The sequence below is a fragment of the Acromyrmex echinatior genome, chromosome 2, assembly GCF_024713525.1.
Source record: "Acromyrmex echinatior isolate Ae372 chromosome 2, ASM2471352v2, whole genome shotgun sequence".
NCBI classification, from domain to species: Eukaryota; Metazoa; Arthropoda; class Insecta; order Hymenoptera; family Formicidae; genus Acromyrmex; species Acromyrmex echinatior.
Genome location: NC_141853.1, coordinates 26,009,838 through 26,030,278, shown reverse-complemented (window position 1 = coordinate 26,030,278; position 20,441 = coordinate 26,009,838). Strand labels below are relative to the sequence as shown.

The following is a 20,441-nucleotide window of genomic DNA, read 5'->3' as shown; positions in this document are numbered from 1 at the left end:
ACTTCTTGCCATAAATTTGTAATTTTTATGTTGCGTAGTGGTAATGGAAATTTATATAAAATTTCAAAAAGATTTTCGTAACTGGACTTCTTAAATGAGAATTTCTTCATCATGATTGATGAAGTTTTGTTTTTAAGCTTCCAACTTAATTTCTTCGTTTCTCATAAGAATTTTGTTCAGATAATATTCCTTGTATAGGCGTAACAAACTCTAAATACAAAATTTAAATACATTAGAAACAATAAAAAAAGTTTTCATTATTTTGATACAATTATCAAGTTTATTACCTATTTTTCTTATGTGATTGCATTGTTGCTATTTGTTTTTTGTTTATGCTTGGCACTCTGCTTTTTATTATGATCACTTCATCTGTAAGATATTAAATAATAACATGTATTAAATTAAGTAATAAATAAAAATATATATTAAATAATAAAACGTCTATCTTTTAATATATATAACAGTTATAGGAGCTAATTTACCTAATATAGGATAAAAATATAATGTAATTATGTATTGTGTATAATCTTTTAAATAAGCATGATTCGCGATATTTGCTTGCTCGCAAATTATTTCACACAATCCGCATGTTTGTACGAGATTGAGGGATTAATCCTGAAAAATATATTAAATTTAATGTTACAAATATTTCTAAATTACTTTTAATTTGTTAGTGTTGTTATTTCATATTTTAGCTAATTATTGGATCATCTAAAAAGTATCCGCGGTTTTTGTCACTAGATGGTGTTGATGGTCAACACCATCTAGTGACAAAAAACCGCGGATACTTTTTAGATGACCCAATATAATCTTTTAGTTCTGATAAAATTGAGGTTATAATATATGTATTTTTAAGATATATTATTTGGTTTGTATGATATTATTGAAGATCACAAAATTTAGAAGATGTAAAATTTGTAAAAATTAATTACGTACATCAAAGTTCATTTTTTATTTTGAATCGAGATCAATCGAAATAATACAGCTCGAGAATCAAGATGAACACAGATCCAGCGACGACGCTAAAGGTCGCAGCACAAACTTTTGCATGATGCATAACGCATAGTGCATAACAATCAGAATCTTTTTTTTCCTCCCATTCTATGGAAAAGAAGAATTTCAATTGATTGATTTCCTTATGCACTATGCGTTATGCAAGAGTCTGTGTTGCGGTCATAATTGATAGACAAATTCAACTTCCCTTCTTTGACGCTATCATCAAGCAGAATGGTCACGTGACGTCTTTTGACACCGAAAATGAGCGTCGAACGTCAGCATAAAATGGCACCTTTATGCCGAAGTTATAACGTCGATGTTATGAAACTGGCCAATCATAGTCATTCTATTCTTCATTCTATTCTAAAGGAATAGCTATGATTGGCCAATTTTATAACATCGATGTTATAACTTCGATATAAGTATCGTGTAACAGAGATCAATGAGGTTAAAGTCTCATGAGGTGTATTTATCGCGTAATCGCGCAATTAATCAGAAGCGATCCGCTGTTGTAATTTTGTGTTTTATTACTAATTGGTTACGCGATACGCAATACGCGGCATATATGCCCAGGTGATTCTATGCAGCGGATTGTGCATAAGCGGATTCGTGTATCGCCAATCACAGAATCATCCTCTTAGATCTGATTGCAAATTTCGCAAGCAGATCTAAGAAAATGATTCTATTAACGTTTTCGGCCCAATCGGGTTTGCACCAACTTGGGTTAGAAAATGCTTCGCTATTGATTGATGTTACACGCTCTACCAATAGGAGCGCACGAAACATCATTACTTCAGGTTAATGCAAACTCGGTCGGGCCGAAAACGTTATATGATTGGCGATACGCGAATTCGCTGCATAGGATATCATCCTCATGAAGACTCTACCCTAAGATTTTAAAGTGTAGGATCGCAACACATTGAGCGCATTCAAGTTGACAAAGCGGCTAGCCTACTCGCCTAACAAATTAGCATAATTGGTTGTTACTTATAGATCCAACCAATCATATTCAATCGCTCGATAAGCGTATCTAGTCGCTTTGTGATAATTGAGCATTGTAGAAAGATTTAGCTAATACATTAAATAAATATAATAAAATAATTCATCTCCATCTACAATCTGATATAACTGGAATAGTAAATATAACGCAGTAATGTGTAGGCGTTAGTAATATAATTCAAGAAAATTCTAAAATATCTAAATATTTTAAAATCAAGGTCTATTAATATTATTATTTAATATTCAATACTAAATAAAAGAATGGATAGTAGGTTACCAAGAATAATAAAATATATGTATATAATGTATATAGTATATATATATTTGTAACAAAACTGAGTAAATATCGAAAAGATAATGTATTATAATATTGTAAGAGAGACGTAAATTATCATAATAGAATCTAATATAATCCGAGATAATAAGCGCAGGAATATAACAGAATATTGTAATAATAGAGTATTAATATATAATATTACGGTATAATAAAATATTATTATAAATTTATAAATTCATCCGTATAACAAATCAAACTAATCAAAACTCCTTATAAATTAAAGAACTGGAAAGGGTAGGAAGGGCAGTAAGGAATCAAGTGCAGAAATCAGTGTCGTTCGTACGTAATAATGAATCTTTCTAGCATGTTTATCGATTGCTTTCTTGTTCTTGAAATTGACTAACGCTTTAATGATACATTTTTCCATTTGTTATCTCGGAAAATTACTAAAAAAAAGTGATTTATTGTGTCTGATTGGCCAACATTATCAGGAGCCGGTTCTTGAATTATTTTTATAGTAGTATTTATAATATGATGCTCTGTGAGCATCCTATATTTACTGTATAATTAATTATAATCTTAAAATTGTTTGATAAATTAAATAGTTCTCCATATTCTATTTTACGATATTTCCTAATTTCTTTTCTTTTTTCTTTCACTCTTTTTGGTTTTAATTCCGACATTTAAATTCTCGATGTAGGGGAACTCACCATGACAGGATAACTATTATTCACAATTTTTATATACTCGTATGTTAATTTGTCTTTGAGGAAGGCTCAAAAATGAACCGAAACATGTAAGTGCGTTTTAGTGAAGTTTCACACATCATAGATATATTATTTGCGCGACGTTTTCTGCGCTTAACTCCTATTGCCTTTCCAGTTCTTTGATTTATAAATTCACTGGTGGCTCGCAAGCATTACAAACATAAAATACAAAAATCATTCAGTCACGCGCAGAATGTTTTTTTGCGAATGTCGTATATTTCTAATTCTTACGTTAAATATACAAATTATAGCCATTTCGGCCTATATCAGGCCATCTTCAGTATACAATATAAATAATATAAAAATAGTTCGCAGTCATCAAGATTAATGCGCATTTCTACCAACGTAGAACTTAATTTCGGTTCAACTTACTCTTTTTCTAATCTTTAGAAAAAGACGAAGAGTAAGTTGAATCGAGATTAAAGTTAATCTACATGTTGGTGGAAATGGGCATAAAAGAATTGAAATAAATAAAAGATCAATGATTCTTATTATTAGTCATAAGATTAAAAGAATAAATTAACAATAAATTTTAGTTCAAGTATAATCTACGCTTGTGTATGTTGTCGAAAAATTCTTGCTCTAATCGTCTTAATGAGAGACTTTTATATTAAAATGTGAGAAACGCCAGATTTCCAGATTCTAATAAGAGTAAAGGATCCAAATTTAAAAATAGCAAAAACCGTTTCCTTTTGTATTTTTACTCTTGTTAGAATCTGGAAATCTGGCGTTTCTCATAACGTTTCAATATAAAAGTCTCTCATTAAGATGAATAGAAACAAGAATTTTTCGACACATACACAAGCATAGATTGTATTTAAACTAAAATTTATTGTTAATTTATTCTTTTAATCTTATGACTGAGAATTATTGATCTTTTATTTATTTCAATTCTTTTAATCTTATGACTGCAAACTATTTTTATATTATTTAGATTGTACACTGAAGATATAGGCCAAAACATCTATAATTTGTATCTTTAACGTAAGAATTTAAAATATATGACATTCGCAAAAAACATCCTGTGCTGAATGCTCTTTGTATTTTATGTTTGAAATATTATTACGTAGTAGATTATTATTTGAAATTGAGATTTGATATGAATGATCACGAAAAATACGTACAATGTAATTAATCATGTGTGTGTGTGTGTGTGTGTGTGTGTGTGTGTGTGTGTGTGTGTGTGTGTGTGTGCTGAAATAACGAAAGAAAAACTATTTCGTTAGATTGAATAATAAAAGGAAAGTTTCATTAAGAGATGTGATTTAGATACTCAATAGTAAAAATAACGATTATTGTCTTATAATAATTTAAAATATACATATACTTGAAATATATATTTATATAGATCTTAAATTTAGATAATAATTGACGGTTACCTTTTAGATTTACCGTAGAACTATACTCGGAGTTGAACCTGCGCAGAATGCGATATTATCAAATAGAATTAGAGTCGCAAGAGATTTTCGAGTTTTGAGTAGACCTTCGAGTCTTTTTTCAAGAGAGAATTAGCACAAGAGACAGTGGTATAGATGAACGTCTTATCGTGACGACTGCTTGGAGACAACTGCACTCCGCGACGACGAGTTACCGTCTTCGAATCCCGGATAAGACAAAGAAAATCTGCGACAGTCAATCGAGCGTCTATTTTTCTATTTACAATAAAATAATTATTTTGCAACTTTAGATTTTGATTTTCTTTTTGTTCTTCTAATTTCCTTCTTTTACCTTATAAAGTTGTTACGTCCAAGCTCCGCATGCATGGAGCTGACGGTGAACGCAACAAGAATCGAATTTATTAGATTTGGTCGTGTCCAGGCCCCGCAAGGGCGCTGTAGAGAAGGACCGATGAAAATCGGGAAGCACTTCGCTTCGTCCTGAGGGGGCTCCTAACGGAGCCGAAGGTCGAATGGAGGACGAAGTGGAAACCTCTTGTGCTCCACTAAACGGACACACGAGTCGGACGTACTTTTAATTTAAAGGGCCCAAACTGGATCAGTGTGCTGGAAGGGGCGCACTTTAACGCCAGATGTGCTAGTATGTCCGTATGTTCTGACTTTCGGTCATGGAACTTAATCCAAGTGATCGGGGAGAGGGCGAAGTGCAACCGTGGGAGAGCTTATAGTAAATACAAGAAGTTTTTTCAAATTAATTAACGAGGGTTAAATTTAATAGTAGTATAATAAAAGAAATATTTAGTAATACATTTTTCTTAAGTATAAAGATATAAGCTTTTGGTTCTCTATTCTGAAGTATATGGTTGTACGCATTTATTATGTATGTGTGAGTATGTGTGGAAAGAGACTTGTGTGTAATACGGATGTTTATGTGGAGAATTTGGAAGGAGCAGAAGAAAATTAAAGTTGTGAAACCTCATATGATTGGAGAGAAAGAGGATCGATGGGAATGAGGGATGCTATGGGGACTGAAAACAAGCAAGCGGTGAATCTTGCGATGCCAACTATCACTTGGTCAAGGATGGAAGGAATAAAGTAGGACATGTATTTCAACTGATGAGCGTTATGAAAGAGGAGAGGAAGATGACTAGCGGGAGAGTAAGTGTCAGGTTAAACAGGAGGAATTAGGGGGTAATATGCGAGACGGAAAATTCCTCAATCGGAGGTGATGATATCGGATGTGAAACAGGGGGAGGACTGGATGGGAAGAAATCTGGGGACAAATCGAAGACAGGGGAGTAAGAAATTTCTAATAGCGATGATAGAATCGAGGCTGGAGGCTGAACGATCGGAATCTGTTCTTGGGCTGAATTAGCGGAGATTGTTCTCTAGAGTTTTTCGCGATGTTAAAGCGGACACGGGCGATGAATCATTGCGCATCATTGTGCATCATTATTAGTCTCCGCTAGGTGTCAGTGACAAGGGAAGAATTGCGTGAACGCACTAAAAATTTGATCGTCTTTAAAGAAGGAGCACAAGAAGAGGAGGGACACACAGTGTACTGCAGCGAAATCTAAGACTTACTACTTGGCGATAGCGATGTATCGAGTGTCCGAGAGATCGTCGGAGAGAGTGCCGTCGATTGTGGGATGCTGGGCGGCAGACCGCTTCATTAATTTCTCCAGTCAGCCAGTGCCGTTGATTTTAAGATGGTTTTGCACTGACTCTACTGGAGAAAAAGAACTTCGAGAATCGGATGAAATCTTTTTCAAAGATCCCGACAACTATAGCTTCCCCTCTCTCAGAGAGAAAAATTACATTGAGGGCCGCGGAACCGCGGTTTTTATACTAATCGCCCTCGATTATTTCGATTTGGATTGGTGGAATAGATTTCGTTAACCAGTAGTAGGATTTTTCTTTGCTCTCAGATCAAAATTAAGATCTTGGGGGAGAAAAGGGTGTTGACCGGAGTTTGTAGTGTGGAAAAATGTTCTCTTAAATTTTATGACTTTAATGTTTATGGGAAAACGCAGTGCGTCAAAAAAGCGCAGCATCGGCCATTCAGAATCTATCCCTGAACGTCGCGTGTCGCTTTTTAGATTTTGTCATCACGAACTCATGAGAATCGTCCGCGACTTGACCATTAAAAAGTATCTTGGCGTCGGTCTTACGCTTCCAATGACATATTTATTATTTTTTTTTTTAGCCGCAGTGTCTGAGGAGCACAACAAACTCGGTGTCCTTTTGGTCCCGCCGCTCGTGCACGTGCACTGATTTTTAGTTTATCTCAGAGTGACATTTACGAGGAGATACTGAATTTTTCGTTTTAGCTTTTAGTATAGGAAAAGAAAATTTTTAGTCTTCTATAACGCTCAACTTGTGCGTTATTCGCAGCTGTCTTTTTATTTCAACGAATTCCAGATCTCTACGAAAGAAAAGAGTCGGGGAAGTCCGCTGGACGTAACACCCCCAGCCTCAGACAAATGTTGGGGCATGCTGACGCAATATTTGCAGGCCGAAAATGTGGACTCTTTTCTTTCGATAATTTGAAGCATTTAAAGAATACGCGTTTAAGACTGTTGCGGTTTTCTTTTTTCTTCTTAAATTCCTGCTTAATTGAAGAAAGAGGAGAGAAGGTGTGCAAAATTTGCCTTTCCTTTTTCCTCGTCCTTCTTGGTATTGATAATTGCATTTCGGTGCAACTATACTAGATTAGTCTACGTAGGCTGCTGGAAAAGTTTCTGTAAACAATATGAAAAAAAACATATAAAATTCGATAAATGGTTTTATTATTTTTCGAAGTATTCGTCTTTAAGATCGATACATTTTTGCATATGCTCGAACCAATTTTCGAAGCATTTTTTCCACTCTAAGGCTGTAATAACCTCAAAAATCAGTATATGAAATGTTTCAACAGTTGCTTCAGACAACTCAAATCGCTCACCACGCATCTTCTTTTTAATGTTTGGGAACAAAAAGAAGTCATTAGGTGATAAATCAGCTGAATACAGACAATGAGTCATCAATTCGACATTTTTACTGGATAAAAAATCAAACCATTGATTGCTGTGTAACGTGCTGTGTGATAACTGGCGTTGTCATAATGAAGAATGATGCGACGATTTCGATTTGTTCTACGCAATTCATTTATGATTTCTGGCAAATAAATTGTATACCAATCAGTATTTACAGTCCTTTGATCCTCTGAAGCCACGGTTGCCACATGTCTGATATAACTGAAGAAACAAGCAATTATTTGCTAGGCAGCACTGCGTGAACGAACAACTTTTATTAGTTTCGGTTCATTTTGAAATATCTAAACAGTGGATTGTTGTTTACTTTCGGGCTTATACGAATAGATCCATATTTCGTCCCCAGTAACGATTGTAGATCAAATTTGACCGACCTCGATTAAATTTCTTGAGCATTTCTTTGCTCCATTTAACACGAGTCTGTTTTTGAGCTTCGGTCAAATTGTGTGGAATCCAATGATTGCAAAGTTTTCATACGTTGTTTTGGAGTTAGATTACATTTGTAATCGTAAAAAATCATTGCCTGAAAATTTTCACGCGAAATTTCCATTTTCTCACAAAATAACTTGTTTTAAAATACTATGCAAACAAAACTAGTTGGCTTAGGTGTCAACTGAATTATAGGTCAAAAATGTCTAATTTTACGGATATGATAGTAGCAGAACGTTGGTGCCACTGGAAGTATTTTGTAATGTGACGCTGCAGTATGCAGTTTCTTGAGAAGCGTTCTTGTTGGAAAAGGAAAGAAGCAGGAAAAAAAGATAATGACCTCCAAAACCCTTTCCTTATTTCTTTCGTGCTTCTTTATTTTTATACAGTAATTTATTAACGCAGATAAGGTATGAATATATATATATATATTCATACCCTATATATATATTATACATACTCTATATATATATATATATATACAATAAATCAAGTAAGATCGTAGTCGGCCTTACTCAAAGCTAATAAAAGATATCGCCCTAAATCTATCATGACTCCATAGAGGGCACCTTTGTCCTTGATGCACTATCAAGGAAGATTCAGTTGTCATTGAATTTTCTTAAGAGAATCACATTAAGCATCATGAGTACCAAATACGCATCACGCTATGAATCTGTGTTTCTCTGCACTGTGTTCCTCACCCAAAAATGTCACAATTAGCGGCTGCTAAATATATGAAAAAGTCGAAATCATTCATACAGAAGTGGGTGCAGCGATATAATGTGGCAAAAAATGTCAATGATTTACCGGAACGTGGCTCGATATGCAAAGTGGACAAAAAAGACGATAAAAAAAATAATCAATCTGTTTTCGCGGAATCCTGGCTTAACACTGCATAAAGGACAAGCAAAATTGAAGCAGAAAGGTTTAGATATATCGTACGAAACTATTCGAACCTATCTCAAGGCTAATAACATGAAATGGTGCAACATCACACTGGTCGACCACGCTCTTACTTGACTTATTGTATATACGGATAATAATGATAAAATAAACTATATAATGATAGAATAAATTAAAACAGTAGGTATTGTTCTACTTGACAGGTATGCGGAGTATATGTATATGTGTATAAGCTCTTTTATTATTAATATTTGTATTTCTGGTATAAATATATATATATTTTTTTTCTGTAACGAAGGACTTCACTGTTCGAAAATTGCCGGATGAGGAATGCACGGGAGGGGGACGGAGGGGGGGTGTATGCTACTCAAGTGTCACGCGGGAGTTTCTTTGCGTTAAGCCCCAGAGTGGTGGTCACTTATACCCGTCGTGAGTGCGCCCTATGGCTGGCCATAACTCTGATCTACCCCTGACTTTAACTGCAAGCTTGATATTTGTTATAAGAAAGGCAGTCTGCTGAACTGCGCGCGAAATTCCTAGGTTTCGACAAATGAATGAGCTCGCAGCTCATCATGTACGTTACTATACCTTACTTATTATTTTGTGGTGGACACTGCAGCATTGTCGAAGTATTAGTAGTATAGAGCTACAAGTATAAGAATGATATGGGGGATTTTTAATATTTTTTTCTTTCCCCCCTCACCCTTTTTTTCATTTCTCAGGCAGCAATCGGCTTTTTAAGTGGGTTCGTTGCTAAATCTTTAAAACAATCTAGATTATCAGTTATTTAATTGTATATGGTTAATCGAAAATTGTTAATATATATATATATATATATATATATACATTTCTTCCTCTTTTTTTTATATTATTATTTATTTATTTATTTATTTTATTTATTATATATATTTTTGTGTTGTTTTTTAATAAAACATAAAAAATAAAAAATAAAATTTTTTGTTTTTTTTTTGTTTTATTAATCCCGCATATTCAGTCATACTAAGAATATAATGTTAACATAATTACGTTGATTTAAAGATGCGATTAGTCTAATAATATAAAAATAAGAAAATGATAGATAAAAGGTTCACATATGTGACGTCCCCGTCTGTGACACCACCCAACATTTTTCAAATAACATTAACATTTGTAATAATAATTGTAATAACATATTTCTAGTACTAAGATTAATAGATAATAATAAGGCAGGCTACGTCCCTGCACGTTTCTATGTGCACATTTTATATAACAGACTCCTTGCACACTATCATATTCAAAGAAAGCAAGGAACATTGCTTTCAAAGAATAATGCGATGTCCAGCAATGCGTGTCCAGCAATGCGTGTCCAATAACGCGGTGTCAAACAATGTAGTGTCCAATAATGCGGTGCGGTATCCAATCTTGCGTGTCCAATAATTACATGTCCAAAAGAAGGTTACCCATCTGATAGAAGCTACGGTCATAAGGAGCTTTGTCTCCGTAACATTCATCGCAAATTATAGCGTTATTAAGACATGACGGTAAATGACATGCAACATGATGCGTATCGAGCCAAGCTTGATGTGATAGTTCTCAGATATTGTTATCGTGTCTAATTACTCTCGGGGAACACATGAGTACTTTCTAACTAATTGTCATTATTTAATTGGCGGCGAATCTCATTTACTGGAATTATTACTGATTGGCGCGTCACCAACGTAAGGATTATATCCAGTATGAATTAAATATTGTTCGAAGCTATTGATAATATCTGTACACGCAAGGCATGCAATTGAAAATCTATTTGTCGGTACCAACGTGTTGCAATTAGTATATCTATATTGAAATTTGTTGAATCCGATATGAATGAAATGGTAAGTTACATAATATTCGTAAGAGTGACGATCCAAGGAAAGATTGTGCTCGTAATACTCTCTGCAAATTGGAGTATTTGTACGCGATTTAAGAAAAATGATATCATGCCACAAGCAGCGGTATTTTTTGCACGATACGGCATGTTGATTATTATACGATCACATCGCACGAATCGGTAAGGAGATATATACATGCATGTGTGGAGTACATGTGTGGAGCCCTTTATGAATATGCGTCGATAAATTCTATTATTAATAATGATTCTTGTCAATTGAGACGACCACTAACAGCACAGTGTAATTCAACTGTACTGTGTCAAGTCGGGACAATTGAGAAAGACAATGTTTGCACGAATTATAAACAATTATTGTTATTTAACTGGAGTTAACGTAGCGCATTGTGACTGTTATAATCTAAAAGGGCATCTGGTGCCTGAAGTGCTGGACAGATGCAGCGGATGCAGATGTGTAAGACATAGGTGACCCTTACTCAAGTGCCTTCAAGTGTCACCACATGTGCTTAGGCGCCGGTCTGTCGCGCCAGTCTGTCGCGGCGGCAAGAACAGCGTCGGTTTCGTGGCGTCGTTTTGACGCAATATAAAACCTTTGTTTCTTACCTTTGTTGCTAGTAGAAAATTATATTGTTAATATAATTATTAAACCAGATATCTTGATTATAGATATCGAGTGAAAAGAGCTTCCTTCCTTCCTTGCTTCCTTCTTTCCTTCCTTCTTTCCTTCCTTTCTCCCTTCCTTCCTTCCTTCCTTCTTTCTTTCGTAGGAAACAGCGAGGCTTCGTCGTGGCGGTTAATGAGCGTTGTTTTAATAATTACTTTTTAGTGGTGATTGTTTAATTTAATAATTGATTTATAAGGATTGTTTATGGATTTGTTGAATGAGGATAACTGAGAATTGATTAACAATTAAATATATTTCACTTGAGTATTATAATATTATTAAGAATTATACTAAATTAAATTAAAGTAATAACCTAAGTTTACAATAAAATTGAAATAGTAAGATGTCATTACACAAAGATCATTCGAATTGAGTTGTGAATAAGAACTTGTCTCGGATTTATACTATTGGAATTTGACGCGCAAATAATTACGCGGAGCAGAAAATGATGCGACTGCATTAAGTGGCGCCCGGTTTGTAATTGAATTTGATGTGCAACTAATTGATTACGCAGAGTAAAGAGTGAACTCGCATCTCTAGTGTCTGTTAAATATCTACGAAATTCGGAATATTGATAATGCGATGTCTTTGTATGATTCTCACTCACTTCACTTACACTAGGGGATCTGGGTTTTGGACTTCATTATTCTTCGGTGAGTAAGAAGGGGCCTGCAGGGGAATTGTCTTCGGTTGCTGTTGATTCATTCCGTGGTCTGTCTTCTAGGTGCAAAAGTGTGTTCCCCAAACTGCTCTCAACAAGTGCATGCTCCATCCATAGATTCATTGTAGAGCGTATCCGTGTATCAGGGTATCGATAATCAGTTTTATTACCCTTAATGAAGATTGTCAGGATTCCTGCGCTGGCTGATCCAAATATTACGAACCCCATCCAGAGTCTCTCTCCAGCTGATTCCGCGATTTGATTTAGTAAATCTTCGTCTAATAGATTAATCATAGAGACGCTACCTGGCTGTATTTCTCCTCCCATGGTTCCTCGTGCTATCGTGTTAAGCATCGAAAGTTTCTTCACGGAACATAATATGTGAATGTAAGTACTCGTTGCTATAGATCCCACTTATTGTCAAGGATGATGGGCTGATGTAGTGCCACGTTGGTTTTGTGAGCGGTTCGATACTTGGTGCCAATACTTCGATGGGTTTAGGCGTAGTTTAACCTCCACTGGAATGCATTTGACCAAGTGAATTACCTGTCCGGTCGTTACAGCGATATATCCTGATTTTCTCGTAATCCTATAGACCATTTTATCCGGTGCGATGCTAGCGATGGTAAATGCGTTTTCCAGTATCTGTCTTTCCAAGGCGCACTTTTGCTCCATAATATCTCTATACAATTGTGTGAGCTGGGTCTTGATATGCTTTTCTAGCATCAGGAGCTTCGGGTGCTCCGTTTGGGCTAGTCTGTATCTACAGACGTCAATATCTGAAGTCTTCGTAAGAGCGAACGTGGTGTCCTGAGTCATCGTGTAGATCGTTGACTGATTGTCCTTCGGCGATCCTTAGTAGCTAGGCCTTCGTATAAGATGTCATTGTTCGAAGTGGCAGTGGATGGACAAGGGAGATCAGAATGTTTCCGCTCCCTCTGAGTCCATACAGTATCCTGGAGTTAGTGGACAATGAGTACTCGAGGGCATGATAATCTGTCCCATTGATCTTCTGATTGATGTTTGCAGGGTGAGCATCTCCATAATGTGATCCATAATGTGATTTTGATTGAAGTTTGTACAATTATTGTCGCATGTTCCGTATCCATCCGTATATTGTGAACATTTGCCGTCCACTGTAGCTGATCCAGCAAGGGTAACGCTATTTAAATTTATGATGTTTTATAGTTCTTGCTTCATGGAATCTCCTGCAGCCTTGTTCGCCTATTTCCTGAAGGTATTCCCTCCTTCTATTGTGTACTACTGATACGTGCGAGTGCATTCCGCAATAATGAATTGTTCGATCGACCTCTATCTTGCACTGATAATTGTCTTATCGTAGTCACTCAATTGCATAAGTTGTACGTAGACTTCCTCTTCTTTGGGTTTTATATTCTCCATATTGCATTTGCCGACGTCAAGGAGTGATAGAGTCATAATGTTAAATCCCTCACCTACGTAATCATAGCCTATGAGGCCTAGTGTTGCGAGTAGGAACATCGTCAATATGAACGGCAGCATACTATATGTCGATGTCTGTAGCTTCACTGCCGGTGGTGTCCTCCGATGGCTGGTCCGATAGGCTCCTCTCATTTCAGAATTGGTGAGACAGGGTTTAAACTTATTAGTGTGCACTTAGTGTTCTTATCGCTTGTTCTAATCTTAACGTTATTTTTAAGAATTTCGGTTATCTTATATAGTCCTACTTATTCCATATTGATCGCTTAGCTTATGAATAGATTCTTTCAAAAGAAACACTTTATTTCCTATCTTAAAATGAGCGGTTTAGGTTATCGCGGGCAATTTCTTGGACGTCCCTTATCTTATTATACAGAATTTCAAGGTAATTAGTGTAGCTATCGTTATTTATGTCTTCGGATGGAGTGTCGCTGGTAGGTACTCGAGCTATCTTTCCAAAAATTAATTCATGTGGAGTGTACTTTGTGCCTTCGTGTACACTTGAATTATATGAGAAGCATGCAAGTTTTAAGTGCCAATCTTTTTTATCTTGGATAGACTTGTTTTAAGTATTCCCACAACACGTAGTGAGAACGTTCGATGGAACCATTAGTCTGTGCCCTGTATGCCGACATAGTGTTATATCGAGCAATCTTGAACTTCTTAGCGATTGCTTTTATTAAGCTATTTAAAAAATGGGTGCCCTCGGTCAAGAGTGCCTTTAGGGCCCAGTATAAACATATGAAATCATCGACAAAGACATTTGCTACATCGATTGCTCCTGCGTTTTTAAATAGTATTGCTGTGGCATTTTTGGTTAGTAGGTCTTGGTCGTGAGTATGAGTTTCCGTGGCGCGCGAGGAATAAGGCCCATGATATCCATGAATATTTTATCGAAAGTTACGTCCGGGATGTCGGTTAATATCATTGGTTGCTTTGTTTTATGGCATCAATTTTTTAAATTGGTAATTACGATAGTTTCGTATGTACATCGATATGACGTCTGTACGTCGATCTTCATGCGTGGCCAGTAATATTTATTGCGAATGCGTCTAGATCACACCTTTGTGTCCTTCTTTGTGTCTGTCTTGCTGACGCATGATATTCGTGCATAATTTCTTTTCTTTTCTCTAGGCAGGGTGTTATAATCTCATTCTTGCAGATGGTGATTCCTGTTGTCTAATATCGTACTTATTTTATTACGAACTTTCTCCCATGGCACGCTTCCAAAACATATCGAGAATGAACGTAACCCGAGTTTTTTAATTACATCTAATAAATAATATATCGCCTCGTCGAATATTTTCTTTTTAGTTATGTCCAAGGCTTTATTTTTCACTGGCAAAATGATTACTTGTTTGTTCTTTCGTGGAATCGGTCGGGCGCGTGCTACGGTTACATCGATTATCTCCGGAAGTATCCCGGCTTCAATTAAGGCTTGGGTGCCCTTATCGCAAGGTTCGTCTTTTTGAGAAACGAATATTACCATATTATCTTTACGAGAGACTATATTCTCACACGTTATCTCGAATTATATATGGCTGTCTCGTATGGTACGTTCGGTGTATCAAAAAGCGTGATTTCACTTTCGATATCGCTATCGCTATTATTGTCGCTGTTATTGTCGCTGTGGTCTATATCGTCATTGTCTAAGTTGTTAACATCTCTCTGTTCATTTATCTTATCTCTAGTTTATCTCTAGTCATTAGGTCTTGTTATCGTTTCTCTGGTTCTGGTGGTCTGTTTCGTCAAGTGCGTCTAATTTTTCAATTGGAACCTAAGATGGACCTGGCGCGTCGATAGTCTCTCGGCGCTTGGGTGGCCAATCAAACAAGGATTTGTTATTGGAATCGGAACGCGTGAGAGGAAACACTCCATTATTAGGAGTCGGAGAAGGGACTGGGTTTCGTGATAAGGCATCTTCATTGCAGTTCATTTTCCCTGCTTTATAAATAACATAATATGTCATAATCATACTCGGGTATAGTTTACTAAGTAATAGTTCTTTGCACAGATGGTCGCAGAAGGTTGTAAAAACAATCTTTTAGAGATTCTTATCAATCGAATATCTTATCCTTTTTTAGGAGTGCTGTAAGTGATTTAGTTAGTTGTGAGAAATTATTAATGAAGCGGCGGTAATATCCCGCTAAGCCAAGGAACTGCTTTACATTCCTTGCGTTTCGTGGTCATGAGAAATTCTTTACTGCTTCAACCTTTTTAGGATCAGACGCACGTCTGCCTCGCTAATGATATCCCAGATAAATAACTTCTTTTCTAAGAAACTCACATTTATCCAGTTGGAGTTTTAAATTAGCCTTGCGTAAACGTTCGGCCAGTTTATTGAACTTCTGCGCGTATTCCGTTAGGCGTATCACGATCGTCTACATAAATAGTTTTAAGCCCTGAAGCTTATTTAGGACTTTGTCCATTAGTCTTTGAAATATAATTCTTTAAATCGAATGGCATACATTTATATTCGTAGTGACCGTATGAGAAAGCTGTTTTCTGTATGTTTTTCGCATAGGGATTTGATGGAAGCCCGATGTCAAATCAAATACGCTAAAGTACTTAGCGCTTCCTAATTGATCTAGAATATCTATTATGTTGGGCATGCTTCGAGTTTTCTCATTTAGTGCGCGGAAATCTATCACTAGACGCTAACGTTTGTTTCCTTTTGAATCCGCTTTCTTGAGAACTATCCATAAAGGAAAATTATAAGAAGATTCTGATTCTGTGATTATATTTTGCTCTAACATATCGCTTACTTGTCGGTTTATCTCTGTTTCCGCGGGCGGAAACCTATATTGTTTTATGTGCATAGATTGATTATCGGCAATATTGATTTTATGCTCCATCGCGATGGTGAAACTTAATTCTTCGTCGGAGAGCTGAAAAAGATCACTATGCTTATCAAAAAGATTTATCATGCCCAATCTCGTCTTTGTTTAGGTGCTCTAATCTTAGAAGTTGCCGGACTTGCTCTGTCCGTTTAATTTGATCGGCTTCTTGAATAATATTAATCTCAGCGTTGCGGCTCGAGTTTCGCGGCCTATTGCCAGCTATCTCATCTATCTCTTGCAATGTTATGTGGGGGACTACGATTTCTTTATCAACTTCATTCGAATTTATATATGCCTTGCCTTCTCTATTTGTTATTACCGCGTCTCCGAGATATATGCCGCCTAAGGCGCATATCGCAAATCCTAAGGCGCGGGATGTATCCGATTTCTATATCGGTATTGTTTACCCTAAAGAAAAAGTCCCTTGTAATCGAGCTGGAATTATTATCATTTCGCGGTCCGTGAAGGGTATGCGATTCCCTTCCATTCAATGTATCTCTCTAAGAGATTATTCAACGCGTCGCGGAGGAAATCGAATTCTAGGATTCCTTCCTGCGCGATAGGAAAATTATCTGGGACCATGCAAGGCAACTGGGTGACCCATTACACTGACTTCTGTAGACTCTAAGGTCTCGACACGACCGCTGGTGATACCACTCAGGTACAAAGGATCGTCCTGACTAATATTGACTTCCAGATCAAGATTTCTCTTCTTTATAACATTGGAGGCCGCTCCCGTATCTATCATGAAGCTCGTTTCTCGTAGCAAGCCGATTGCTAATAACGTAATCGTTAGGGCATGCGAAAAATCCTTAGAATTTAAGACTGAGATTCTAGTATTGCATGATCGCTCGTGATTGTTTTCTTTCTCGGATTCGATTGAATTCATCGGTCGTGTTCCGTTTTTCGTCCGCCGGGAGCGTGTCACGATGTCCTGACGGAGGACCTGGCAAGTTTCCCGATACGTTTTTCTATGCGTTATTAAACGTTATTGTCTCTTTTTGCATTCATCGATGGTATGACCATCTTTTCTAATTTTTGCAATAACGGCAGAGGTTTCCTTCTAATCGTGCGTTATATCGTTATATCTGCGCGCTTATCATTATATTATCGCGTGAATTTTGAGGCGTAGGAATTGTCATATCTATTCCTATTGGGTACCGTTGTTGGTGTATCATATCGCGCGAGATACTTATTTGTTTCCGGCGTTGTGACGTGGTTCGTATTGCATGGGACGGCAATAATTGTGCTGTGGTTCGTTTATATTTCGGCGTTACTCGAATTCTCGCGGGCCGCGATTATATTCCCGTGTGTAGTGTCTTCCTGGTGAACCTAATTATCTGAGCGATAAGATGAATTATTTGGACATTGTGACATCGAATGTGCCAATCTACCTCATTGGTGTGAGATGTCGCGTCTCCCTTTCGCAGTCGATTCGGGGTCGCGTTTCGGCTTGTTTGTCGAGTTCTTGTCGTTTGGCGATTATCTTGGCGGTGGTAAAGATATCAGTGTGTCGCCGACGCATTTTCGGGTTTATCTAATCTGATATTCTAATGGAAGATCCTCGTAAAACGATCGCGCGGTTAGATTATCGATATCGGCGATAAAATGTCTGTATCTAGTGTTCTTCTGTCTCTCCTCTCAGCGTCGAGGATTGCCGTGCGTAAATCTTTTACGCTACTAATGTAGTCGAGTACATGCTGGTTTCAAATAAATGATGCTTAGCTCTCCGCTATTATCAAGAGTTTTCGGGGAACCGAAGGCTTCGGTTAATAAATCGATTATATCGGTTACGGTGTTACACGGACCGGTGTGAAGTTGGCACCTCATTTTGAAAAAAATCGATATTTTATACACAGTTCCGTTTAAGTCATCCGCAATAGTTCTACAGTTCCTGTTAAATTTTAACAGTAGTTCCGCTGATTTAGCTAAAAAAAAATTTTTTTTATAAATAGGATTCGCACCCCAAGTATCGCAAAACACAATTTTTATCACGAAATTCTACAGTTCTCGAAGAGTTCTACAGTTCCTGATAATTTTCAGCGATAGTTCTAGCTTCTAAGTATTTTTAAACAATTTTTTAATGTCAACGCCAGCATCCCACCACAAGAGTAAAGTACCACCTAACAGCCAGTTCCCGCCGACTTTTTGCTATTTTCCCATAGTTCTACAATAGTTCTAATGCTTTCGATATGTCTTGCTTAAAGTTCTCTCCCTTAAGTATCATTAAATAATTTTTTAATCTGTTGGTAGCACATTTTTTCTAAATATGCGATGCCAACAGTCCCTATCGTTTTATGGCAGTTCTCGCATATCAGCGACTGTTTTAAAAATAGGAACTTTGATAAAAAGCGTTGGAACATTGCAAAACAATAGGAAAATAGCAAAAAATCGGCGGGAATTGGCTGTAGGTGGTACTTTACTCTTGCGGTGAGGTGCTCTCACATTAAAAAATAGTTTAAAAATACTTAGAAGAACTGTCGCTGAAAACTATCAGGAACTGTAGAACTCTTCGAGAATTTCGTGATAAAAATTAATTTTTGCGATACTTGGGGTATCGCCACGCGAAGTTGGCACCCCATTTATCAAAAAAATTTTTTTTTAGCTAAATCAGCGAAACTATTGTTAAAACTTAGTAGGAACTGTAGAATTATTGCAGATGCAAACGGAACTGTGTATAAAATATCAATTTTTTTCAAAATGAGGTGCCAATTTCACACCGGCATTACACGGTTCATCCTTAACGACATAATAAGCGCGTTTGCCTAATTTGTTAATCAATAGTTTCGTTAAATGCTTTTTCGCTGCCGGTGGTATTATCTCGCCTGCCCTTCTACATGCTCGCGTGGATTGCGCTAGGAGTATATTATATCCATCAAAATATAGGATTGATTCCGTGACTTCTCTAAATGAAACCTTCGGCGGTTCGTTGATGGCAAAATTATTTCCTATGGGAGTTCCTCGGGGAAGCGCGTAATTGTAATTGAATGGAGGCGGGTTTGTCGACTCCTGATGTACGTTGGTTGCGAATTCGTCCAAGCATGTTGTGTCCGAATCTTGATTAGTTCGTCTTCTTTAGCAGACATTGTTCTATAAAATTTTTCGCGTTCGTTATCTAACTGTTGCTTCGCTTTTTTCATTTCCTCCAGTTGTTGTCTGAGCGTATTTTCATGTACCTGAATGCGGCGTTCCTTTTCTTTTACCGCGTTTTTTATTATCTCTAGTTCGTATTCCTTGGTGGCCAAGTCTTTTGCCCATGACTCGTAGATCTCAGCTCCCGCGTCGAAACTCTGAGCGGCGGGTTTATTTTTGCTACTCGTATCCATTATGAAAGGTTAGAGGGGTTAATTGAAGGGTTAACGAAAGGGTTGAAGGGGTTGAAGGGGTTAACCGTAAAGATATAAAGAATTAATCGAAAGGATTAAAAAGGGTTGAAAAGGTTAACCGAAAGGATTGAAAGGGTTAACCGAAAGGATTGAAAGAGTTAAAAGTAATCGAAGGGGTTAATCGAACGGATCGAAGGGGTTAATCGAATAGATCGAAGGGATTAATCAAACGGATCGAAGGGGTTAATCAAATGGATCAAAGGGATTAATCGAACGGATCCCACCTGTGATATTCTTTGGCGGTATCCAACCTGGTGAGATTCCACTATTATATTCATAATGAACTATATGGGGATGAAATTACCTTATTCCAACATTGTCACAAATTTTATGCGTCACGGCAATTCGCAATCTCAAAAATTTAATTGGGGAGAGAGAGAGAGAGAGAACCGCAGCTTACAAGTTCAATCAACTAAACAAATCTGATTTCGCGATGTCGCACCTCATTGATGGACAGTATTGTCGGTTCATATGGCCTATCTCTCGAATGAATATAGATATTCTGTAAATTCACGAAGCACAACGATGCAGGTAGTACAAGAAATTGTAGGTCGATTTCGCGGGATAATTATTTCTCAAATACGGCAGCGTACGAATCTCTCTGTAGAATCGATGCAAATATAGTGACGCGATATGCTCTGATAGGAACTACGATCATAAGGAGCTTTGTCTCCGTAACATTCGTCGCAAATTATAGCGTTATTAAGACATGACGGTAAAAGAATGACATGCAGCATGATGCATATCGAGCCAAGCTTGATGTGA

General features: G+C 36.8%; 1 long non-coding RNA gene and 1 pseudogene across 1 annotated transcript in view; both read right to left on the bottom strand.

Annotated features, from left to right (window-relative positions):
* Nucleotides 1-20,441, bottom strand: part of LOC147910709 (uncharacterized) — a 96,224-nt gene that overhangs the window by 42,905 nt on the left and 32,878 nt on the right. The gene's annotated exons all lie outside the window — the stretch shown is intronic.
* Nucleotides 11,620-14,397, bottom strand: LOC147910712 (uncharacterized; annotated as a pseudogene).